This window comes from Mobula birostris, chromosome 4 (genome assembly GCF_030028105.1).
Source record: "Mobula birostris isolate sMobBir1 chromosome 4, sMobBir1.hap1, whole genome shotgun sequence".
Classification (NCBI taxonomy): domain Eukaryota; kingdom Metazoa; phylum Chordata; class Chondrichthyes; order Myliobatiformes; family Myliobatidae; genus Mobula; species Mobula birostris.
Genome location: NC_092373.1, coordinates 113741657 through 113768054, shown reverse-complemented (window position 1 = coordinate 113768054; position 26398 = coordinate 113741657).

Genomic DNA, 26398 nt, shown 5'->3' with positions numbered 1-26398 from the left:
ACGTTCTCACGGAGTCTCCCAAAGGCGGCGCTGGCTTTGGCAATCCTGTTGTTGACCTCAGCGTCTATGTTCACTGCGCGAGAGAGTATGCTGCCCAGGTAGGTGAAGTTGTCGACTGCCTGGAGGTTCTGGCCCTTCACCGTGATGCGCGGCTCCTGGTATGGCTTTCCTGGGGCAGGCTGGTACATAACTTCGGTCTTTTTGGTGCTGATAGTGAGACCGAAGTTGTCGCAGGCTTGTGAGAAGCAGTCCATTTCACGCTGCATCTCCTGCTCTGTGCTGGCGTTGAGTGCGCAGTCATCAGCAAATAAGAAGTCTCTGATGACAGTCTCTCGCACCTTTGTAACTACCTGCAGGCGCCTAAGGTTGAACAACCTGTCGTCAGTCCTGTACCTGACGTGGATTCCTTCTTCGTAGTTACAGAAGGCATCTGTCAGCATGGCAGAGAATACCATACTGAACAGAGTCGGGGCAAGAACGCAGTCTTTTTGACGCCATTTGTCACTGGGAAGGCCTCCGACTCGTCGCCGTCATCCAGAACTTTCACCATCATACCGTCGTGGAACTGCCGGACGATTGTGATGAACTTGTTCGGGCAGCCAAGCCTTTACCAGGCTTATAGTAGACATCAGTAGATAAGCTGTCTCCAGAGATAGAGACAGAAAGATCTAGAAAGGGGAGGGAGGTGTCGGAAATGGACCAGGTAAACTTGAGGGCAGGGTGAAAGTTGGAGGCAAAGTTAATGAAGTCAACGAGCTCAGCATGCGTGCAGGAAACAGCGCCAATGCAGTCGTCGATGTAGTGAAGGAAAAGTGGGGGACAGATAGCAAGGGGGGATAAAACCGTGCCGGGGTATGCAGAAATGAGTTCGGTGGGGCAGGAGCAAGGTGAGACAATAGGTCTGCCAGGACAGGCAGGTTTATGGAACTTGGTTGGGAGGTAGAAACAGGAAGTGCGGGGTATGGGAACTATAAGGGTGGTAGCAGTGGATGGGAGATTCCCTGAGCGGATAAAGTCGGTGATGGTGTGGGAGACAATGGCGTGGTGCTCCTTAGTGGGGTCACGATCCATGGGTAAATAAGAGGAGATATCCGCGAGTTGTCACTGTGTCTCGGTAAGGTAGAGGTCAGTACACCAGACTACAACAGCACCCCCTTATCAGTGGGTTTTATAGTAATGTTAGGATCAGTGCAGAGGGAGTGGAGAGCAGAGCGTTCGGAAGGAGTGAGGTTGGAATGGGAACAAGGTGCGGTGAAGTTGAGACAGTCGATGTCCCGTCGGCAGTTAGCGATAAAGAGATCCAGAGCAGGCAGAAGACCAGAGCGGGGTGTCCATGAAGAGGAGGAGGGTTGAAGACGGGAGAAGGGGTCATCGGTGGGGGTGGAGGAGTCCTTGCTGAAGAAGTAGGCTTGAAGACAGAGCCGGCAGAAGAAGAGTTCAGCCGGCGTATGCGGAACTCACTGAGGTGTGGGCGAAGGGGGACAAAGGTGAGGCCCTTACTGAGGACAGAGCATTCTGCCTCAGAGAGTTGAAGGTCAGAGGGGATGGTAAAGACCTGGCACTGATGAGAAGTGGGATCAGAGTGGGGAAGGGGGAGGCTGAGGGTGTCAGTGGAGAGGGGAGGGTTGGGGTGAGAGGAAGATGGAGCCTCTGAGGACCCAGGAGCTGACGATTGGATCTGAAGGAGACGGGATTGCAGGGTATTGGTGGGGGAAGGGGAGACGGGAGTCACAACAGCAGCACATAAAGACCCGGCCTGGAGCTCAAGGCTGGAATCTTGAGAGCTGGGATCAGAGGCGGGAGGGGGGAGGCTGGGGGCGTCAATGGAGAGGGGAGGGTTGGGGTGAGAGGAAGAAGGAGCCTCTGAGTACCCAGGAGCTGACGGTGGGATCTGAAGGAGACGGGATTGCAGGGTATTGGTGGGGGAAGGGGAGACGGGAGTCACAGCAGCAGCACATAAAGACCCGGCCTGGAGTTCAAGGCTGGAGTCGCAGTTGGTTGTTGCGCAATCGCTGTGAATGTCTCCATGGTCGTTGCTGGAGTCCGGGTTTTGAATATGCCCTGAGGTGTTGGAGCCGGCGAGATCAATGGCTGGGGCTGCAATCTGAAGTTCATGCCTGCTAGCATCAGGGCCGGCAGGCTCTGGGGTCTGCAGTTGTAAGATCTTGCGATCTTTGCCTAACATGACAAAGTCAAAAAAACTGCGATTGCAGGCAAGGATCCGACAGATGATGAAATAACGGGTAGGACCATTACAGATGGCGAAGAAAGTGTTCCGAGGGTGTGGAAGGGTCTGGGATAGGGACGCCAAATACCTCCTCATGGCGGAGAGGGTCATCTTCAGAGCTTGACGGGAGAAGCAACGGGAGGCAGAGTCAATAAAATGTGAGTACCTGGGATCCTCAGAAGGTCCAAATTGAGAGGCTCGAAAACTAATCCTGAAGCCAACTGGAATAAGTTGGTGGCAGAGGCACGTTCCAAGAAAGGATATATGGCTGTGATGCGAGTCTGAGTCAAAATGTGGTCGAAAAGTTGAAGAGCCGAAGAAATTACAGATGGGGAGCAGTGAGAGATGGTTTCACTAAACTCCCGTTGAAGAGAAGATTTAAACTTCTTCAGTGTAGGCATCACTGGAAGAGGCTTTGCAGTAGTGAATTTAAAAACGCGAACATGAGGAAATCTGCAGATGCTGGAAATTCAAGCAACACACATCAAGGTGAATGCAGTGGGCAGGCAGCATTCCTGGGAAGAGGTAAGATGTGACTGCAATCTTTATGCAACACTGGTTTGGTCATATCCAGTTCTGGGTACCAAGATGGGTTAATAGGTAAAGACTTTACAGAAGGTGCAGAGGTAATTTTCTGGAGTAATTCCTGTGGAATTTTGTTTTAGACAAACTGGATAGGCCAGGGCTGAGATACAGTATTTAAATCTCAGATAGTAGAGACAAAGTGGATGGAGAGAAACCAATAGTGATGGGATAAGAAGTCAGAAATACAGATTGGCGAGTGACTGGCAAAAGAAGCTGGAGTGACGAGGAAAAACCTATTTAGATTGTAAGTAGTTTGGGTCAGTGATACACTGTTGGGATAACAGCGGAGATAGATTTACTGGTAGCATTTAACAGGATAGATATCTAAAGGGTAAGAATTCCATGGCAATGTGGAGAAAGTGTAAGTAGCTTTATCTGGGTTGTTCTAACTGGGAAATAAGGCAGCAAGGGAAATAAATGGATATATGCTTCTTTCATTTGATTCTTCTTGTTGTACCTCTGACGAATCCACTCTCAATCATGAATCATGAGCCTGAATCATGAACAGTCTTAAGCCAATAGTACCCCTAGGCACATTGTAAAAGGACAATGCACAGCAAGAGAGTTATGAATGTCACAAAGGGAGGCTGCCTAGTTCTCTTGAAAACATTGTGAAATAAAAGGAACAGATTACCAGCGTCATCAGGGGTATATCATCCTTGTTATGCAGACAGCGACCCAGCCAGACCTTTCAACGTTGTTTATTCCCTCTCATTTATCTGTTGCTATTCTCCCTCTTTCTCATCCTCCTCCTCCCCTTCTCCTCTTCCTCCTCCTTCCCTTCTCCTCTTCTTCCTCCTGCTCCTCCACTTCATTGCTATAGAGTATATGCCCAAGGGAATGCCATGTTTGCTTTAGAAAGCGTATTCGGTGAGAAGGAAAAGCATGTATGAAGCCAGTAATTAGCAATGTAAGGTATGGCACTCTCAAAGTTTTCATTTCCATTGAACAGTTAATCTTTTTGGTGTAATAACAATGTGATAACAGTTCCATGTCCTGAAGAAAGCAAGGACATAACAAGCTATATTTTCCTTCACTGAGGATTTTTACTCCTGATATATGAGCCCAGCAATGCAATAGAGATTCAGCCAGCGTCAGGCCGGAGTTATGGCAGGAGAGTCTAGCAGAATCTCTGTGGAATTTAATGTCCGTGGCATAATGGTGTTTCAATGCACTAATTTGGAAATGTAAGCATCACTGACAAACAGCATTTATAATCAATCCCTAGATACCCTGAGGTGTTGCTACGGGTCTTTCCCTTGAACCACTGCAGTCTGTGTGGTGATGGCACTCTCACATATCTCACACTATTAAAATACTGTTGAATGAATGCAGCATCAGTACACCTGTAAAAGTGATTATCATAATATACTGTTGGAACAGATAAGAAAATTGCAACATTATGATAATACAATAAATGGAAGAGATGCATTTTCTTCAAATAAACAATTTGTTATTTAGACATATAACATTGGTCTGATATTATCTGCCCCCAGGTTACCTTGAATACAATGGTTAAATTATTTTCCTATTTTAGCTGACTTGTATCTCACCTACATCTACATCTCTACCAAACCAACATGAATGAGATTTTGTGTGGTTGATTGTGTGTATTAAAACGAGTTTATCTGAGATAATTTCCCATAAAAGTTTTCTCCCAACAGACATCTATCTCATCAGCTTGAGTTCAATTCGAATTAACATCCCAGAAGTACTAGTCACAAATTCACCAAGGCCCAACAAACAATGATGCAGGAATAAAGAACAAAAGATAGGCATGATACTTAGAGTAAACAGAAATAAATTTAAAGGGAAAGATTGTTTCTTATTTTGGGTTTAAATCTTCTGCAAAATGTAAAGCTGGGGAATGTCAATCTCATTTCAAAGGCAATTAAAATTTGTGTACTTATGTAACTCTAAAGTTAATAAACTGACAGGCTAAAAGAAATATGTACAATTTTGTGTTCGTTGGAAGCACAAAGAAGGCTATAACAAAATAGCAACCTGCTTTATACTCTTTTTTTCTCTATTAAATTTAAAAATTGACTGAAATACAAAAAACACAGCCAATTCACTATTGCTTCTAATAGAATTTCCATTTGCACCTTTAACAATTATTAAAAATATAATAATGGTAGTTCCTATTTTTGATCATCATTAGTATAATCCAGGTAGAGATCTGCATACTCAATGCTCTTGAACCCTGGCTCCATTTCCTGTAGCTCTAGACAGATATGATTAATTCATTGTTGCCTTCTTCACTATGCCTAGGAAGATTGGACCAGCTTCATTACTATCATCATTGAATCTTATAATACTGAAGGGGTCTTCAATTTACAGTGTCTGTATTAGATCTATTAGGACTATCTAATTAGATCTACTCATCTGCTCTTTTCTAATGTCCTGTTAATTTTTATGCAGCTGCTACCAGTTCTTGAATTTTAAATGGTTCTGCTTTCAAATGTCCTCAATAGAAAGTAGAATAGATTAAATGGAATCACATTGTATTTATATTTAAATTGAAATTGTGAAACCATTGCCTATAAATTGAATTGCATCCATTTGTTGCCCTAGAACGTGGCTAAAATGGCACCCATGCAAATGTTCGTGAAAATTGACGAAAATGCAATTTGCAAAGGTGTTGAGTGCATAATCACAAAGGCCTAAAACAGTTTCTTTATGATTCCCATAAGACAAATTTCATGCAGGAGAAACCCTCTGTTTTACTCCAGCCCAAAACACCATCATTCTGATCAGAGAATACTGAGAATGAGGGAGATAATGATAACGATGAAGACCATGGTATATCATTGCACTGGAGATCTTATAGGACCGTGTTAGGGAGGGAGCACTCTGCAGTTATGCGACTATCATCATCATCATCATAATGTGTGGTGTTGTACTGATGTGAATATCCATGACCATGATTGTTCATGGCAAATTTTTCGACAGAAGTGGTTTGCCATTGCCTTCTTTTGGGCAGTGTTTTTGCAAGGTGGGTGACCCCAGCCATTTTCAATACACTTCAGAGGTTATCTGACTGGCATCAGTGGTCACATACAGTAACCACAACTAGTGTTATGCACCAGCTGCTCATTGGACCATCTACCATCTACTCCCAAGGTTTCATGTCATCCTGATCGGGGAGCTAAGCAGGTGCTATACCTTGTGCAAGGGTGACCTGCAGGCTAGCAGAAGGAAGGAGCTCCTTTTACACCTCCTTTGGTAGAGACATCTCTCCATCCACCATCCAATATGTAAGCATAGCAGATGTTAATCCAAACAAGAAACAAGCTTCAGTTCTTATTGAAAATATAAATAAGTTTAGGAACACACACAAAATGCTGGTAGAACACAGCAGGCCAGGCAGCATCTCTAGGAAGAGGTACAGTCGACGTTTCGGGCCGAGACCCTTCGTCAGGACTAACTGAAATAAGAGATAGTAAGAGATTTGAAAGAGGGAGTGGGGAGGGGGAGATCCGAAATGATAGGAGAAGACAGGAGGGGGAGGGATGGAACCAAGAGCTGGGAAGTAGATTGGCTAAAGGGAAACAAAGCTGGAGACACGGGAGAAAGAAAGGGGGAGGGGAGCACCAGAGGAAGATGGAGAGCAGAGAGCAGGCAAGGAGTGATTGTGAGAGGGAAAGAGAGAGAGAAAAAGGGGGGGGGGATAGTAAATGAATAAATAAATAAAATAGGGGTTGGGGTATGAAAGGGAGGAGGGGCATTAGCAGAAGTAAGAGTTGATGGTGAAGGAAGGGAAGTCCCTTTCTTTAAAAGAAGAATAGTCCCATTCTCATTCTGATATGTCAATCCATGGCCTCCTCTACTGTCGAGATGAAGCCACACTCAGGTTGGAGGAACAACACCTTATATTCCGTCTGGGTAGCCTCAAACCTGATGGCATGAACATTGACTTCTCAAACTTCCGCTAATGCCCCTCCTCCCCTTCTTACCCCATCCCCTATTTTATTTGTTTATTCATTTACTATTCCCTCCCCGCTTTTTCTCTCTCTCTTTCCCTCTCACAATCACTCTTTGCCTGCTCTCTGCTCTCCATCTTCCTCTGGTGCTCCCCTCTCCCTTTCTTTCTCCCGTGTCTCCAGCTTTGTTTCCCTTTTGCCAATCTACTTCCCAGCTCTTGGCTCCATCCCTCCCCCTCCTGTCTTCTCCTATCATTTCTGATCTCCCCCTCCCCACTCCCTCTTTCAAATCTCTTACTATCTCTTATTTTAGTTAGTCCCGACGAAGGGTCTTGGCCTGAAACGTCGACTGTACCTCTTCTTATAGATGCTGCCTGGCCTGCTGCGTTGCACCAGAATTTTATATGTGTTGCTTGAATTTCCAGCATCTGCAGATTTTCTCGTGTATAAGTTTAGGAAGTTTGCATTTAGTCTTTAGTTTTTATTGTAAATTGAAAGCTCTAAACTGAATTTAGACACCATACACTAAGATATAATTAGTAAAATGGTGACCAAAAGTCATTTGCATTTGCATCAGGGAATGAGGTTGTGTTAATTGGCCTGCAGAGATCCAGCAACTATGGGCTTTAGTGATTTGCACTGTTGTAAATAAGTTCAGGAAGCTTGCAATTAGCTTACAACTAAAGTTTACAAAAGTGAGTCCACAGCCATGAAATGAGTTCATTGCTGCTGCTGGTCGAGGAGCCTGTTGGTTGCAGGCCGCAGCCTCAGTTCAGTGCTGAGATGAGTAATCCTCATGGAGCAGCAGCCTGTCCCTGTACTCTGACTCTGACACCCCGGCTTTTGCAATCGAGCTCTGCACTTAAACCAGCTGAACATCGGCTCTACTTCAGACCCAGGCACTGCTGCTTCAGTTGAACCGTGTCTTCTCCAGCCATGGGCAAACATTGGCTCATTCCTTCGTCCCTTGTTCTTGCACCCAGGACCTGGCGCTTTGATTTGTCCCGTACCCGCCACCCTGCCGCACCGCACTTTTGAGACACCAGTTCACCGAATCCCATCGAACACCCCAAAAATGCACTTTCTAACCATTTTGAATTTCCATGTAGACTTGAGACAGTGTGGGCTCTTTTCTAATTTCCCTTCACACCATCTCTGCTGCAATAGACAATAGACAATAGGTGCAGGAGTAGGACATTCAGCCCTTTGAGCCAGCACCGCCATTCACTGGGATCATGGCTGATAATCAACAATCAGAATCCAGTTCCTGCCTTCTAATAGGGAGACTTTCGATTTACATTAGGGAGAGTATTTCAAGAGGAGTGTCCATTGTTGTAATTTTTCAAGTATTTCCTTTTCCAAGTGTAAATGGGATAATACATCACAATCTCCATGATTCCTCATGCTGTTGAATTCGATTTTGTAATTATGTTGCCCTAGAAGCAGAGCCCATCTCGGCTTTTGTGCTGCCTCTGTGGATTACTGGGTGAAATGTATTACATCCCAAACTAGACTCAAGACCTCTATGTCAATCTAAGTGTATTTTCTGTCTGTAAGTTAATGTGATGCAAAAGCTATGGGGCATTCACTTCCATCACCCATAACATGTAATATGACTACACCTACACCATAACGCGAGGAGTCACAGACAAGCCTCACAGGATGTGGATTGTAATGTATGAGTACGTTGTCTGATGTCACCATTTTAGATTAGATTATGAGAACAATCAGTCCTCTTTTATTGTCATTTAGAAATGCATACATGCATTAAGAAATGATACAATGTTCCTCCAGAGTGATATCACAGAAAACAGGATGAACCAAAGACTAACACTGACAGAACCACATAATTAAGTGCAAGACAATACCATAATTTGATAAAGAGCAGACCATGGGCACTGTAAAAAAAAGTCTCAAGTCCTGATTGACTCCCAAGTCCCCGATAGCAGGTGGCAAAAGGGAGAAACTCCCTGCCATAAACTTCCAAGGCACTGACAAATGCCGATGCCTTGGAAGCAGCCGACCACAGCCAACACCGAGTCCGTCCATCGCCGACACCGAGTCCGTCCATCTGAAAACTTCGAGCCTCCGACCAGCCCCTCCGATACAGCCTCCTGAGCGCCTTCAACCTCGCCCCGGCCGCCGAAACAAGTAAAGCTGAGGATTCAGGGCTTCTGCTCCGGAGATTCCGGTTACCACACAGCAGCAGCGGCAGCGAAGCGGGCATTTCAGAAGTTTCTCCAGATGTTCCTCCGTACTCTCACGTCTGTCTCCATCAAATCAGAATTGTGCACAGTCCCCTACGTGACAGATTACAGATACCATTCACCGGAGAGGCCATGCGCGCTGTGTCGTGCCACCATCTTCTCCTCCTCCTTTTTTCTTTACCTTTTTGAAAACTACCTCACATTGCTTACCCATTGCCATTTCTTCCCAATCTGAGCAGATGACACTCCAAAAATAAACCTATTGTTCTGATAAAGCCCTTTTAAAAAAATTTCTTCGAGTGCAAGAAGGACGAGACTGCGCAGGCGCGTGACGTAACAGGACAGCGCGGAGAGTTTAAAAAGGAAGGTTGCTGCCAATGGCTGTCTTTTGGATCAAGACTACAGAGTGTCATGGGAGCTGAATTCTGAAGGAAGGCAATTTTTTAAAAAACTTCTTCGCGTGCAGGAAGGACAAGACTGCGCAGGCGCGTGACGTAACAGGACAGCATGGAAAGTTTAAAAAGGAGACCACCCTATACAGTGGGCAGCTGTCGGAGCGGGAAGCGGAGTGAGCGGTAGCAGAGTGTTGGGCTTTGGCTTCAACAGGCTTCGACGGTAAACGGGAAGAGGCGAGAATGAAGCATCAACTCTTTTTTTCTCTCCCCTCCCTCGCAAATCGGCCCTGACAGACAGGAACAGCAGGGCTCACACAGCTAACAGTACGAGCTAACGGTTTTAAGTTCATCTGTTTGGCGAGGTAAGTGGGTGAGTAGACTTATTTTTCCTGTTTCATTCCTGTAGAATTAGATAGCATGCATGCAGGGTTAGTGCTTTGTTCAGGGTGTCAGATGTGGGAATCCTGAGAGACCTCCAGCCTCCCTGATGGCCACATCTGCCCCAGGTGCACCGAGATGCAGCTCCTCAGAGACCGTGTTAGGGATCTGGAGCTGCAGCTTGATGACCTATTGCTTATCAGGGAAAGTGAAGAGGTGATAGACAGGAGCTACAGGGAGGTAGTCATCCCTAGGCTACAGGGGTCAGAAAACTGGGTCACTGTCAAGAGAGGGAAGGGAAATGCCCGGATAGTGGAGAGCATACCTGTGGCTGTCCCCCTCAGCAACAAATATCTTGTTCTAGATGCTGTTGAGGGGAATGTCCTGCCCACGGTGACCGGGTCTCTGGCACGGACCCTGGCGCTGTTGTGCAGTAGGGAAGGAGGGAGAAGAGGAATGCAGTAGTCACAGGGGATTCCATAGTCAGGGGAATGGACAGGAGATTCTGTGAGCCTCCCAGGTGCCAGGATACGGGATGTCTTGGATCGGGTCCAGAATATTCTGAAGGGGGAGGGTGAACAGCTAGTTGTCTTGGTACATGTTGGTACCAATGACATAGATAGGACAAGGGAGGAGGTCCTGAAGAGAGATTTCTGGGAGTTAAGAAGGAAGCTGAGAAACAGGACCTCCAGAGTAGTAATCCAGAAGGATTACCTGCGCCACGTGCTAGCAAGGGCAAGAATAGTAGGATCGACAGATGAATGCGTGGCTGAGAGACTGATGCATGGGGCAGGGCTTCAGTTTCTTGGATAATTGGGATCTCTTCTGGGGGAAGTATGACCTGTTCAAAATGGACAGGTTATACCTGAACCCAAAGGGAACCAATATCCTGGTGGGAAGTTTAATAGAGCTGTTGAGGAGGGTTTAAACTAATTTGGCAGAGGGATGGGAACCAGAATGATAGAGTGGAGGAAGGAGAAAACAGAAATAAATCTAAGATAGTGAACAGTAAAGATGTCAGGAAAGACAGGCAAGTGATAGGGCAAATTTGTAGCCATTGGGATGAGTTGCAGTGCAATAAAGTTGCAGTGAAATCAAAGTGAAAAGTACCAAATACTGGTCTTAAGGTATTATACTTAAATGCACGCAGTATAAGGAATAAGGTGGATGATCTTGTCGTGCAGCTACAGATTGGCAGGTATGATATTGTGGCCATCACTGAGACGTGGCTAAAGGATGCATGTCTCTGGGAACTGAACGTCGAAGGATGCACGGTGTATCGGAAGGATAGGAAGGTAGGCAGAGGGGGAGGCGTGGCTTTATTGGTAAGAAATGATACTAAATCATTAGAAAGAGGTGATATAGGATCGGAAGGTACAGAATCTTTATGGGTTGAGCTAAGAAATCACAGGGGTAAAAGGACCCTGATGGCAGTTATTTATAGGCCTCCAAACAGCTGCAGTGACGTGGACTACAAAATACAACAGGAAATAGAAAAGGCTTGTCAGAAGGGCAGGGTTATGATAATTGTGGGGGATTTTAACATGTGAGGGGATTGGGAAAATCAGGTCGGCACTGGATCTCAAGAGAGAGAATTTGTAGGATGTCTGCGAGATGGCTTTTTAGAACAGCTAGGTGTTGAGCCCACTAGGGGATCAGCTGTACTGGATTGGGTATTGTGTAATGATCCGGAGGTGATTAGAGAGATTGAGGTGAAGGAACCCTTAGGAGGCAGTGATCATAACATGATTGAGTTCACTGTGAAATTTGAAAAAGAGAAGCCGAAATCTGATGTGTCAGTATTTCAGTGGAGTAAAGGAAATTACAGTGGCATGAGAGAGGAACTGGCCAAAGTTGACTGGAAAGGGACACTGGCGGGAAAGACGGCAGAGCAGCAGTGGCTGGAGTTTATGCGAGAAGTGAGGAAGGTGCAAGACAGGTATATTCAAAAAAAGAAGAAATTTTCGAATGGAAAAAGGATGCAACCGTGGCATACAAGGAAGCAAAAATTAGTGGGAAGACAGAGGATTGGGAAGCTTTTAAAAGCTTACAAAAGGAAACTAAGAAGGTCATTAAGAGGGAAAAGATTAACTATGAAAGGAAGCTAGTAAATAATATCAAAGAGGATACTAAAAGCATTTTCAAGTATATAAAGAGTAAAAGATAGGTGAGAATAGATATAGGACCGATAGAAAATGATGCTGGAGAAATTGTAATGGGAGATAAGGAGATGGTGGAGGAACTGAACGAGTATTTTGCATCAGTCTTCACTGAGGAAGACATTAGCAGTATACCGGGCACTCAAGGGTGGCAGGGAAGAGAAGTGTGTGCAGTCACAATTACGACAGAGAAAGTACTCCAGAAGCTGAATAGTCTAAAGGTAGATAAATCTCCTGGACCAGATGGAATGCACCCGTGTGTTCTGAAGGAAGTAACTGTGGAGATTGCGGAGGCATTAGCGATGATCTTTCAAAAGTCGATAGATTCTGGCATGGTTCCGGAGGACTGGAAGATTGCAAATGTCACTCCACTATTTAAGAAGGGGGCAAGGAAGCAAAAAGGAAATTATAGACCTGTTAGCTTGACATTGGTGGTTGGGAAGTTGCTGGAGTCGATTGTCAAGGATGAGGTTACAGAGTACCTGGAGGCATATGACAAGGTAGGCAGAACTCAGCATGGATTCCTTAAAAGAAAATCCTGCCTGACAAACCTATTACAAATTTTTGAGGAAATTACAAGTAGGCTAGACAAGGGAGATGTAGTGGATGTTGTATATTTGGATTTTCAGAAGGCCTTTGACAAGGTGCCACACATGAGGCTACTTAACAAGATAAGAGCCCATGGAATTACGGGAAAGTTACATATGTGGATAGAGCATTAACTGATTGGCAGGAAACAGAGAGTGGGAATAAAGGGATCTGATTCTGGTTGGCTGCCGGTTACCAGTGGTCTTCCACAGGGGTCTGTGTTGGGGCCGCTTCTTTTTACATTGTACATCAACGATTTGGATTATGGAATAGATGGCTTTGTGGCTAAGTTTGCTGACGATACAAAGATAGGTGCAGGAGCCTGTAGTGCTGAGGAAACAGAGAATCTGCAGAGAGACTTGGATAGATTGGAAGAATGGGCAAGGAAGTGGCAAATGAAATACAATGTTGGAAAGTGTATGGTTATGCACTTTGGCAGAAGAAATAAACAGGCAGACTATTATTTAAATGGGGAAAGAATTCAAAGTTCTGAGATGCAACAGGACTTGGGAGTCCTCGTACAGGATCCTTAAGGTTAACCTCCAGGTTGAGTCAGTGGTGAAGAAGGTGAATGCAATTTTGGCATTCATTTCTAGAGGAATAGAGTATAGGAGCAGGGATGTGATGTTGAGGCTCTATACGGCGCTGGTGAGACCTCACTTGGAGTACTGTGGGCAGTTTTGGTCTCCTTATTTAAGAAAGGATGTGCTGACGTTGGAGCGGGTACAGACAAGATTCACTAGAATGATTCCAGGAATGAGAGTGTTAACATATGAGGAACGTTTGTCCGCTCTTGGACTGTATTCCTTGGAGTTTAGAAGAATGAGGGGAGACCTCATAGAAATATTTCGAATGTTGAAAGGCATGGACAGAGTGGATGTCGCAAAGTTGTTTCCCATGATGGGGGAGTCTAGTACGAGAGGGCATGACTTAAGGATTGAAGGGCGCCCATTCAGAACAGAAATACGAAGAAATTTCTTTAGTCAGAGGGTGGTGAATCTATGGAATTTGTTGCCATGGGCAGCAGTGGAGGCCAAGCCATTGGGTGTATCTAAGGCAGAGATTGATAGGTATCTGAGTAGCAAGTGCATCAAAGGTTGTGGTGAGCAGGCAGGGGAGTGAAACTAAATGGGAGAATGGATCAGCTCATGATAAAATGGCAGAGCAGACTCAATGGGCCGAATGGCCTACTTCTGCTCCTTTGTCTTATGGTCTTATGGTCTTATGGTCTTTGTGAGTGTTTATGGTGAGAAACACTTTGAACTTTTCTTCCTTCTCCATCTGTAGGTAAGCCTCAGCTAAGCCCATTTTGCTGAAGTGTTTCCCTCCAGAAAGGTCTGCAAAAGATATCCTCTATCCTGGGCAGAGGAAATTGATCTACTTTCAATACAGGGCTGTTGATGACCTTAAAATCTCCACAGATCCTGACAGACCTATTCTTCTTGGCCACTAGGATCACTGGTGCTGCCCATAAGCCCCACTCCAACATTGAAATAATGCGATCCTGCGATCTAGCTCACCGGCTACATGGATGGTATAAGAAACTGGACAGGCTTTCTAAAACTTGGGTGTGGCATTTTCGTTGAACACTATTTAACCCTTGATATGTTTAAGTTTTCCAATGCCATCCTTGAATATTGCTATGGCATATCCGAAGCCTTTCTTAATTCACCTTCAGTTGGCTCTATGCAGGGGATGTGGCGTGCAAATATTGGGTAGATCTCCACTCAAGTCGTAGATGTCTCAACCAATCGCGTCCCCTCAATACTGACTCTCCTGTTTTTACCACATACCAGCTGAATGTGGATTGTTGGTTGTTATATTTCACAATCACAAATGACATTCCCACAGGAATGATCTTTTCTCCAGTATAAGTTCTTAGTTGGATACCCACAAGCTTTGGTTCAGTATCTTTGAAATCCTGTTCAGACTCGTTTTGAATTGAAATGAATTGAATTGACTTTATTAATTACGTCCTTCATATACATGAGGAGAAAAAATCTTTACGTCTCTGTCTAAATGTGCAATGTGCAATTTATAGTAATTTTTAATAAATAGCATGTACAATAGGACAGTCAATATAACATAGAAATACAATTGTACCAGCGTGAGTTTCACGGATGCTGCCTGACCTGCTGAGTTTCTCCAGTGCGTTGTGAGTGTTGCTCAGCGTGAGTTAATCAGTCTGATGACCTGGTGGAAGAAAATGTCCAGGAGCCTGCTGGTCCTGGCTTTTACGCTGCGGTACCATTTCCCAGATGGTAGGAGCTGGAGCAGTTTGTGGTTGGAGTGACTTGGGTCCCCAATGATCCTTCAGGTCCTTTTTATGCACTTGTCACTGTAAATGTCCTGCATAGTGGGAAGTTCACATCTACAGATGCGCTGGGCTGTCCGCACCACTCTCTGCAGAACCCTGCGACTGAGGGAAGTACTGTTCCCATACCAGGCAGTGATGCAGCCAGTCAGGATGCTCTCAATTGTGCCACTGTAGAAAGATCTCAGGATCTGGGAGCCCATACCAAACTTCTTTAACCACCCGAAGTGAAAAAGGTGCTGTAATGCTTTTTTCACCACACAGCCGGTAGGTATAGACCATGTGAGATCCTGGTGGTGTGTATGTCAAGGAACTTAAAGCTGTTCACCCTCTCAACCCCAGATCCATTGATGTCAATAGAGGTTAGCCTGTTTCCATTCCTCCTCTAGTCCACAACCAGCTCCTTGTTTTTGCGACAATGAAGGAGAGGTTGTCTTCTTGACGCCACTGTGTCAGGGTGATGACTTTTTCTCAGTAGGCTGCCTCGCAGTATCGTCAGCAAATTTAATTAGCAGATTGGAGCTGTGGGTGGTGACACAGTCATGGGTATACAGAGAGTAAAGGAGGGGGCTTAGGACACAGCCCTAAGGGGCACCTGTGTTGAGGGTCCGAGGGGCAGAGGTGAGGGAGCCCACTCTTACCACTTGCCTGCAATCTGACAGGAAGTCCAGGATCCAGCTGCACAAGGCAGGGTGAAGGCCGAGGTCTCTGAGCTTCTTGTCGAGTCTGGAGGGAATTATGGTGTTGAATGCTGAACTGTAGTCCAAGAACAGCATTCTCACATAAGCATCCTCTTCTTGAGGTGTGTAAGGACGGTGTGTAGAGCTGTGGAAATTGTGTCATCTGTCAATTGGTTGTGTTGGTAGGCGAACTGTAGGGGGATCCAGTGTGTAGATGTAGTCCTTAACCCACCTCTCAAAGCATTTGCTTATTTTTGAGATGAGTGAGACAGAATGTCAGTTGTTCAGACATGTTACCTTGTTCTTTTTAGGTACAGGAACAATTGTGAATGTTTTGAAGCAGGAGGGCAGTCTACACTGGGAGGAGAGATTAGAAATGCCTGTAAACACACCTGCCAGTTGTGTTGTGCACGTGATGAGTATCCGCTCTGGGATGCCATCTGGTCCCACAGCCTTGCGACTGTCCACTCATTGGAAACACCTGTGTACTTCAGCCTCAGAGATCACCAAGGTGCAGATCACTTCAATGGCTTTCCTTGGGCGCTCAGTGATGGCGATAGCAAACCAAGCATAAAAAAGATTTAGCTCCTCTGGGAGAGAGGCAGCGATGTTGGAAACACCACTGCATTTAGCTTTGAAGTCTGCGATTGTGTGCAGACCTTGCCAGAAGCTGCGTGTGTTATTAGTGGAAAGTTGTGTCTGGATCTATTTCCCGTATTGTCATTTTGTTGCCTTGATGACTTCCTGCAGATTGTAGCTGCATTTGTTGAGCCTCTGCTGATAACTGGTAATGTAAGCTCTGTATTGCGTGATAAGTACTGTTGATCTAGGGTTTCTGGTTTGGATAGACCCTGACTGATTTTGGGGAGACAACATCCTCAATGTAGTTGCAGGTGAAGCTTGTTCCTTCATCCATGAACTCAACGACATCCTCATTATGAAAGACATTCCAGTTGACGTCATCAAAGCAGTCCTGTAGTATGGAGACCGATTGGTCAGACCAACAGCAGACGGTTTTAACTATGGCCACCTCTTGTTTCATCTTCTGCCTGTACATGTGGAATGACTGAAATAGCTGAGCCAGTGTCCAATTCCATTTCAATTAATTTGCTGTTAACTTCTGGTGTAAGTCATTGCTTATCTCTGGTTAGTTTTCACATAATAAATCTCAAGGCTACACAGTGCTGTTTCACTCTTATCATTATCAGATTTTTCATCAACAGCATATGGATTGGTGCTCTTTTTGAAACAGCAACTATACTTTTTATCTTTTTCTATTCCCTGTGCAATTTATTTTTGTCTGCTCACCATGCTGTTTGTATGTGTCCTACTTTGCTGCATTTTCTGCAAGTTTGGCCTTTAAACCTGCATTGATCTGTTGTTGGTGATCCCCTGCCACAACGATAACACAATTTGTTCAGCCAGGCCGATTTCTGTTTAGATATTGCAATTTTGTTCATGCTCACCTTCATTTCTGACTGCAATTCAATTGTGTCTCTGCCTGCTGTTTCCATTGATACAGCTATTTCAACTGCTTTTTAAAATGTAAGCTGTGCTTCAGTTAGGAGCTGTTTTTGAATGCATTCTTGTAAGATTCCACAAAGCAAATGATCTCTCAGTGCATCATTAAACCCATTACTGAACTGACAATGCTCAGATAACTTCTTCAATTCCTTTTGATTCTGTTTATTAATTGTAAAGCATTCTGCAATCAACAATGGTTTCATTTCTAAATCTTTCTGCATTAGTTTCATAAAATCAGAAAAGCTCATTTCAGTTGGTTTTGTTGGTGCAGTTAAACTTCTGAGCAAACTGTATGCCTTTAAGCCCAATACACTCAATAAATGTGGCACTCGCTTTTCATTAGCTATTTTATTTACTTCAAAATACAGCTCAAATCATTCAGTGTGCAATGGACTCATCTATCTTTTTGATGTAGCCAGCGATTTCTGCTTTTTGTTTATTTATGATTCTTATCACCTTGTTGTGAACTCATAAATTTGTCCATTTTTTGCCCTTTTTTAACTCGACCATCTTTGTCCCTTTCTAAGAACTTATGTGCTGCTCTGCTTTTTTACTTAACAGTTTCTTGCTGAGTTTTTTTGAAAACTTGAATATCTCGTTGTGCTTTTTTTTAACTTGAATGTTTTGCTGAACTTGTACAAGAGGTAGTTGTCTCGGTTTTGTTTGAAACCTTCTCATCACCACTGTTATGCTTTGGGAACTCCAAAACTTAAAACTAGTTGAAAGAAAGACGAGGAGACCGAGAGATTTGTGTAATCTTAGTTTTTACTTTAGGTGAGGCATGCACTTCTGACATATTGGCATAATGTTGTATGCTTAATCAAATTTGCAATATTACTCACATATTGTTGAAATATTAAATACTCAACATGATTCAGTTTGGCCATTCTTCTCTGACCTCTTTCATTAACAAGTGTCCAGGACTTGGACTTACTTTGTTTTTAATTCTCTGGATACCAGAATGGTGACAGAGGATCAAAGGACTGCTAACAGTGTACCATTGCTTAAATGTCGAGGATGGCATAAACCAAGTAATTACACTAGAGTAGTGGACAAATTATTTGAATCCCTTCTAGGAAGGTGTTTAAACTTTCATTTAGAAAGGCAGAGGTTAATCAGAGAGAGTTGGCAAGGATTTATTTACTGTCATTTATGTGAGATTAATTTAACTGAATTCTTTATGGAAGTAACAAAGGCAGTCGATGGGAGAACTTATCTTGGATTTTAGAAAATTGGATCAAAATGTGGCTTCTTGGCAAGAAGCAAGTCATAATGGTAGATGAGCATTCTGTGACTAGAAGACTACTTGGAATCAGAATCAGAATCTGGTTTATTATCAGCATGTGCTGTTAAGTTTGTTAACTTAGCAGCAGCAATTCAATGCAATACATAATATAGAGGGAAAAGTAAATAAATAAATAAATTTCAGTATATGTATATTGAATAGATTAAAGATCGTGCAAAAACAGAAATGATGTATAGTAAGAAAGTGGGGTAGTGTTCATGGGTTCAATAGGAATTTAGAAATCAGATGGCAGAGGGGAAGAAGCTGTTTCTGAATCACTGAGTGTCTGCTTTCAGGCTTCTGTACCTCCTACCTGATGGTAACAGTGAGAAAAGGGCATGCCTTGGGTGCCGGGGTCCTTAATAATAGATACTGTCTTTCTAAGACACCACTCCTTGGAGATATACTGGGTACTTTGTAGACTAGTACTCAAAATGGAGCCAACTAAATTTATGACTCTCTGCAGCTTCTTTTGGTCCTGTGTAGTAAGTCCCCTGGCTCCCTTACCAGACAGTGACACCAGACTCACAGTCATGTTCCACAGGGCCCAGGGTTTATTCCCTTCCTTTCTGAAATCTATGCAATGCAAACGATTCAGATCTAAATGTAGGGAGCATGATTAAGCAGTTTGCAGAAGACATAAAAATTATTCATGCAGTTGAGTGACGAGGAAGTTAGATTGAAAGAAGATATAGCCAGTTAGTTTTCTAGAAAAGTGACAAATGGAATGTAATCCGGAGAAGAGTAGGTGCATTTGGCAAGGAAGTATTGAGGGCTGTGGGAACAGAGGTAGCTTGAGGCAAATGTGCAGAGATTGTTAAAAGCACAAGAGTAGCTCAATAATATGGTTAAAAGAGCAGACTGCCTACTTTCCTTGTCAGACAAATCATAGAATATAAGTGCACTGTGGTTGTCTGTAATACTCATCAGGCAACAGCTCACAGACTGTTAGTTTCTTATAGAAAAGATGAGCTGCACTGGGAGAGGCACAGGAGATGCTTACAGGGAGTTTGCAAGATGGAAAATTATAGCTGTGAGGAAAGATTAGATAAATTAGGATTGTTTACTTTTAAAGAAAGAAGGTTTAGAAGAGATTAAATTGAGGTATATAAAATAATGAGCACACAGAGCAGATAAAAAGGACCTACTTAGAGGGTCAATAAACAATGCAGTTGGGGGGGAACAGATGTAAAGTAATTGACAGAAGGGTTATAGGAGAGATGAGAGGAAAAAACTGTGCAGAGGTTATAAGGATGGTTTGAATCTCAGTGCCTGAAAAGAAGAAACTGCAGAAATCCTTGCCGCATTTAAACTGAATTTGGATTTGTAGTTGAAGAGCTGTGATTTATGGGCCCAGTGCAAGTAGTGGGATTAGATTAGATAGGTCTTTCCCAACTAGGATAGACACAACAGAATAAATAGTTTTCTTCTTTGTATAAATGTATGGTTTTTAAATATATAATTTCTGCATTCTCCGCTCGAGTTACACGGAGATAAAATTTTAGTAGTCTTCCAAAAAGATTGAATTAAATGAAATTGAATTAAGTGTATTTCCAGTTGATTAAAATTGATATATTTTATATTCACTGCCTTCCCTTCTGGAGAGAGTGTACCTTATCTTTTTGGAATCAATGAAAATTTATGCGAGCATTTTCCCAAAACTTATTTTCAAAAAACATTTGAATTATTTGGAGAGTTGAAAAATTTTGGAGAAGGAGATTCAATTTTGGATACTATAAGACCATAAGATATACAAACAGAAGTAGGCCATTTGGCCCATCGAGTCTGCTCTGCCATTCAATCATGGGCTGATCCCTTTCTTCCAGTACCCCTCCCCTGCCTTCTCCCCATACCCTTTGATGCCCTGGCTAATCAAAAACCTATCTATTTCTACCTTAAATACACCCAATAACTTGGCCTTCACAGCCACTCGTGGCTACCAATTCACAGATTTACCACGTTTTGACTAAAGTAATTTCTCCGCATCTCAGTTCTAAATGATGTCCTTCAATCCTGAAGTCGTGCCCTCATGTCCTAGAATCCCCTACCATGGGAAATAATTTTGCCATATCTAATCTGTTCAAGCCTCATTCTCCTGAACTCCAGGGAATACAGCCCAAGAACTGTATCCTCGTATGGTAACCCTTTCATTCCTAGAATCATTCTCGTGAATCTTCTCTGAGCCCTCTCCAATGTCAGTATATCCTTTCTAAAATAAGGAGCACAAAACTGCACACAATACTTCAAGTGTGGTCTCATGAGTGGCTTATAGAGCTTCAACGTTGCATCCTAGGTCTTATATTCTATACCTCTAGAAATTAATGCCAACATTGCATTCGCCTTCTTCACAACCAACTCAACCTGGAGGTTAACCTTTAGGGTATCTTGCACAAGGACTCCCAAGTCCCTTTGCATCTCTGCATTTTGAATTCTCTCCCCATATAAATAATAGTCTGCCCATTTATTTCTTCCACCAAAGTGCATGACCATACACTTTCCAACATTGTATTTCATTTCCCACTTCTTTACCCATTCCCCTAAACTATCTAAGTCTCTCTGCAGGCTGTCTGTTTCCTCAACACTCCCCACCACTCCACCTATTTTTGTATCATTGATAAATTTAGTCACAAATCCATTAATACCATAGTCCAAATCATTGACATACATCCTACAAAGCAGCGGTAACCGGCAGCCAGCCAGAATAAGATCCCTTTATTCCCACTCTCTGTTTTCTGCCGACCAGCCAATGCTCCACCTATGCTAGTAACTTCCCTGTAATTTCAAGAACTGTTATCTTGCTATACCGCCTCCTATGCGGCACCTTGTCAAAGGCCTTCTGAAAATCCAAGTACACCACGTCAACTGCATCTCTGTTTTTTTTTCTACCTTGCTTGTAATTTCCTCAAAGAATTGTAGTAGCTTTGACAGGCAGGATTTTCTTTCAGGAAACCATGCTGGCTTTGGCCTATCTTGTCAAGCGCCTCCAGGTATTCCGTAATCTCATCCCTAACAATCGATTCCAACAACACTGATGTCAGGCTAACAGGTCTATAGTTTCCTTTCTGCTGCCTCCCACCCTTCTTAAATAGCGGAATGACATTTGTAATTTTCTAAGTCATCTGGTACAATGCCAGAATCTATTGATTCTTGAAAGATTATCGTTAATGCCTCTGCAATTTCTCCAGCTACTTTCTTCAGAATCTGAGGGTGTATTCCATCAGGTCCAGGAGATTTATCCACCCACAGACCATTGAGCTTCCTGAGCACCTACTCAGTCATAGCTTCCACTGCACAAACTTCACTTCCCTGACAGTCTTGAATGACCAGTTTATTGCAGACATCTTCCACTGTGAATACTGATGCAAAATACGCATTCAGTTCCTCTGCCATCTCTGCATCTCTCATTACAATATCTCCAGTGTCATCTTGCATTGGTCCTATATCTACCCTTTTTTACCCTTTTCCCTTTTTTACTCTTTTACCCTTTATATATTTTAAAAAGGGTTTAGTATCTTCTTTGATATTAGTCACGGGCTTCCTTTCATAATTCATCTTTTCCTTCCTAATGAAATTTTAGTTTCCTTCTGCAAATCTTTAGAAGTTTCCCAAATCCTTTATCTTCTCACTAGCTCTGGCTTCCTTGTATGCCCTCTTTTTTGCTTTTACTTTGGCTCTGACTTCACTTATCAACCACAGTAGAGTCCTTCTTCCCTTTGAAAATTTCTTCTTATTTGGAATATATCTGTTGCGCTTCCCTCATTTTTCGCAGAAACTCCAGCTATCGCTGCTCTGCTGTCCTTCCTGCAAAATGTCCATTTCCAGTCAACTTCAGCCAGTTCCCCTCTCATGCCATTGTAATTTCCTTTATTCCACTGAAATACCAACATATTGGATTTTATTTTTTCCCTCTCAAATTTCAATGTGAACGTGATCGTATTGTGATCACTGTTCTCTAAGGGTTCCTTAACCTTAAACTCTCTTATTACCTCCAGATCATTGCACAACACCCAATCTAGCACGGCTGATACCCTAATGGCCTCAGCAACAATACTGGTGGTAAATAAGTATTGTTCATTGATTGTAGAATCAGAGAGTCATAGGCAGTCATGGGTTCCTGTTCCAATCTATGAAATCAATGAATTCAAGTGTAGGAAGCCAACAGGGTTACCACCAACAACTAATAGTTTTGGGAACCACCGAAAAAATAGTATTTTTGTTTCAGTTGAAAACAGATGCATATTTCTGATTGTTTGTATCATGTAATATATAAATGAAAATCTATTAATTAGATTTTAGATATATTTATAGAGTTGTTAACTTCAGCCCACTGGAGAAGAGATGTAATGGCATGTGCAAGATTACTGGTTGCCCTTTCTATTAACAACAAACCTTCAAAAAACTCTTTTAAAAAACACAAGTTTACACAGAGGAAACTTGGTGTACATTGAAGACGCCTTTAGGCATAAACATAAGTTAATGGGTGCAGCTTTTAGAGAAAAGCCCTGAATTAGAGCAAATATTGAAAGCTATAGAGAGGCAGATATTAGATCCAAATCAAACAAGTTATTTGAAGTATAAATTCCGTTAAATTATCCAACGTAAACAGTTACTCTATCAGGGAGAAAAAATGTGGGCACGAAGACTGATAGTGCCAGTTGATTAGGTGCATACTGCATTTCATAAAGAAGGTGCAATTTACACAATTCTACTTGCTTTGACCTCACAGTAGAGGTTTGTAAGAATATATTTAAGATGTTACAGAAAATTATGGCTTATACTTAAAATAAGGGCAATTAGACATGTATGAAAATGATGATTAGAGAAAAAGCAATAATTTATAAAATACACAATTTAATTTATTGTGCTTTTCCGAAATTTTATTTTAATGATTATTGTGTGTGGTAGGGGTGAAAGAGTGGGAGAGTAGTAAATGTCTGCTTAACCAAAGAGCTAGCACTCAAAGGAGCTGGCGAGTTTTTAAGCTTCTTGAACACTGCATCCAAAGAATGGATGGCATCAGTGACGTAATATAAAGGTTTACAACTGCTGATTCGTCAAACAGGATGACTGAGGGTTGAGTGGGTGCTGACAACACAGGATTATCTCAGGAAGGTAATTCTATTGACATTGTTGTTCAAATGGAACAAAATTCAAGCAATTATTGGTTTGACAGGTACCTGGTTACGCTCAGCACTGCAGCAGAAAAATGAATTGTCAGGATTTGTGTAACATACTGAGCTCGCAGAATAGGCCAGTATTTAACAATGCCTGACAGTCGTAAGTGAGCAGCAAAGAGAAGGCTAATGAGATGTGATTGTAATCTGTTGCCAGTATTTGTATATCTGGTGTTGGCTTCTTAATCTTGAGAGGGCAAGGATGTATGTGCATTGCTTTGAGGATTAAGAATGTATTTTTGGGAAAAATTGTGTTAAAATATTTCATTTAGGAAGAAAGGAAAAATACAATGCAGTGCTGACTGACAGGAGTTTAATGCTGACATATTAGTAGCTACTTTTTATGTTAATTTCTATATAATCTCCACTGATTAAAGGAGGCTCATTCGAAGTATCCAAGATTATGAAGATTATGTCCAAGATTCCTCCTACTTTACCTTCTACCATGTCCTTCTTGTCATAATGGGGGGCGTTGGTGGTGGATCTACCTAGCGAAGGTGTGGACACAGACACAGTTCCCAACTCAAGGTAGCGGCAAATGGCTGGACCTACCTAGCGAAGGCAAGGACACAGACACAGTTCCCAACTCAAGATAGCAGCAGACGGCCGGACCTACCTAGCGAAGGCAAGGACACAAAGAGACAGTTCCAAACAACGAAAGGCAGTTCCTTATCTAGACACAGCAAGGCCTCGATCTTGCCCTGGCGGTTGAACCTGATGGCATAACAGTCGAGGACACAGGGGAAGGTAGCAGGCAAGGCTTCAGGTGAAGGTAGCAGGTGAGGCTTCAGGCGAAGGTAGCAGGCGAGGCTTCAGAAGGAAGGGGAAGGGGAGCCCAAAATGAGAATCATGTGCTCAATTTAGACACCCAACAGAACAAGGGAAAACCGGGAAACCTGGAATAAGGGTTGATGGACCGGTCCGTGAACTGGAATGCGGACTTCACGGACTGGACCATGACACTTCTGTCCTCTCCTATCAGAATCCCCTTCTCCAGCTCTTTATCACTTACACCAACTGACTTTTACACCATCTCTTTACTTTACCATTCCCCTCCCCTGATTTTATCTATCATCTCCTACTTTGTATTTCTTCCTCTCCCCCCCCACCACCACCTCCGACTTTCTTACTCTGGCTTATCAACGCTGTTTTGCAGTCCTGTTGAAGGATCCTGGTCTGAAACTTCAACTGCTTACTCTTTACTATAGATGCTGCTTGACTTGCTGAGTTCCTCCAGTATTTTGTGTGGAATACTTTGATTTCCAACATCTGCAGATTTTCTCTTGTTTATGAGGCAGTGCAGCTGAATGAATAAAAACAAAAAGATAGATTACAAGTTATAATTACAAATTATAACTTACAATCAAATTAAGCAATCTGATGGAGTGGATTTGGGCTTGTCATAATTATATTCACCTGCTGCAGTCATAAATCAAAGAAAGAACAGTACTGAAGGCAGTTATGCTGAGAATTCGCCTCTGTTAATTTCCATTACTGCTGCTGCGTTCCTTAAGGAGATGATTTGGACCGACATATATGTTATGCCCCCTTGTTGGCACTAGTCTAGGATTGTCGGGAAGCAACATAAAAACAAGTCTACCCTCAGTCTGGTAAGTTGTTTGTGACAGGTAAAGGACAAGGCAGACACAGGCGGTCCTATTTTCAGTATATTTATATAATTTACAGAAGTGATCATCCGGGGCATATATACATATAAATATATTCCCCTCCCTCTCCCTCTCCCTCTCCCCCTTCTTCTCCACTTCTTCTCCCCTTCTTCTCCCCTTCTCTCTCCCCCTCCCTCTCCCTTTCCCTCTCCCCTTCCCTCTCCCCTTCCCTCTCCCCCTCCCTTCTCCCCCTCCCTCTCTCTCTCCTCCTCCTTCCCTCTCTCCCTCCCGCTCTGCCTCCCCCTCCCTCTCCCCCACTCCCCTCCTTCTCTCTCCCTCTCTCTCATTTTCTCCTTTCTTCTCCCCTCCCTCCGTCTCCTCCTCTCTCTCCCCCTCTGTCCCTCTCCCTCCCTCCCCCCTCTCTCTCTCTCACACACATAACACCCCTACTCACAAAAGCAAACTTGTCTCGACTTTACAACAAAAATAACACTAACTTATGGACAAGAAAGCGTGTTTACCAATACATTTTCACTCCGTTTCTTATAACAAATATCAATATTATAATTTTTGGTAACCAAAGATGCGTGAATACATGCTGAAAAGTGTTGGGTCTAGTCCTGCATACAAGAGAAAGACAATGGGATTGTGGTCTTTCATTATTACTACTGGGAGAGAGCTGGAACCTACGCAAACTTCAAAGTGTTGTAGTGCAAGAAGAAGAAGTAGACATTCCTTTTCTATGGTGGATAGTTACTTTGGTGCTTGTCAAACCTCTCAGAAAAGTAAATTACGGAGTGATCTACCATTATCATCCTCCTCCCACAGCACCTATAGCGCAGACGTCAACCTCCAGCTTGAAAGGCTTGCTGTAATCAGCTGCAGTGAGAACAGGTGCGTAGCACAACAGCATCTTCACACAGGTCCACACAAACTCACGGGAAGAGCTCAGCAGGCTAGTAAGAGGGAACACAACTGTGGAGAAACTTCGACAGAATCATTGATAATAACCAACCATATCTAGAAAGGGCCGGAGCTACCACTTTGTCTCGGGCACAGGGATGGGAAGTATTGCCTTAGCCTTTGTGTCAACTGGATGCACTTTACAGCATGTATTCACGCACTTAGGTGAGGCCTCATCGACCCTTATCTATCACCTCTCTGGGCAATGACCTTGCCCAGAGAGGTAATAGATAATGGTCGATGAGGCCTCACCTAAACGCGTGAATACATGCTGAAAAGTCTCTATGTGCGACGGTCCGTCAGCAGAATAGACCAGCAGGTCATCCAAACAAGCCTCGCAGTTCAGCACTCCCTCTAAAACTAGGGACCTAAGTGGTTCGGATGTTGCA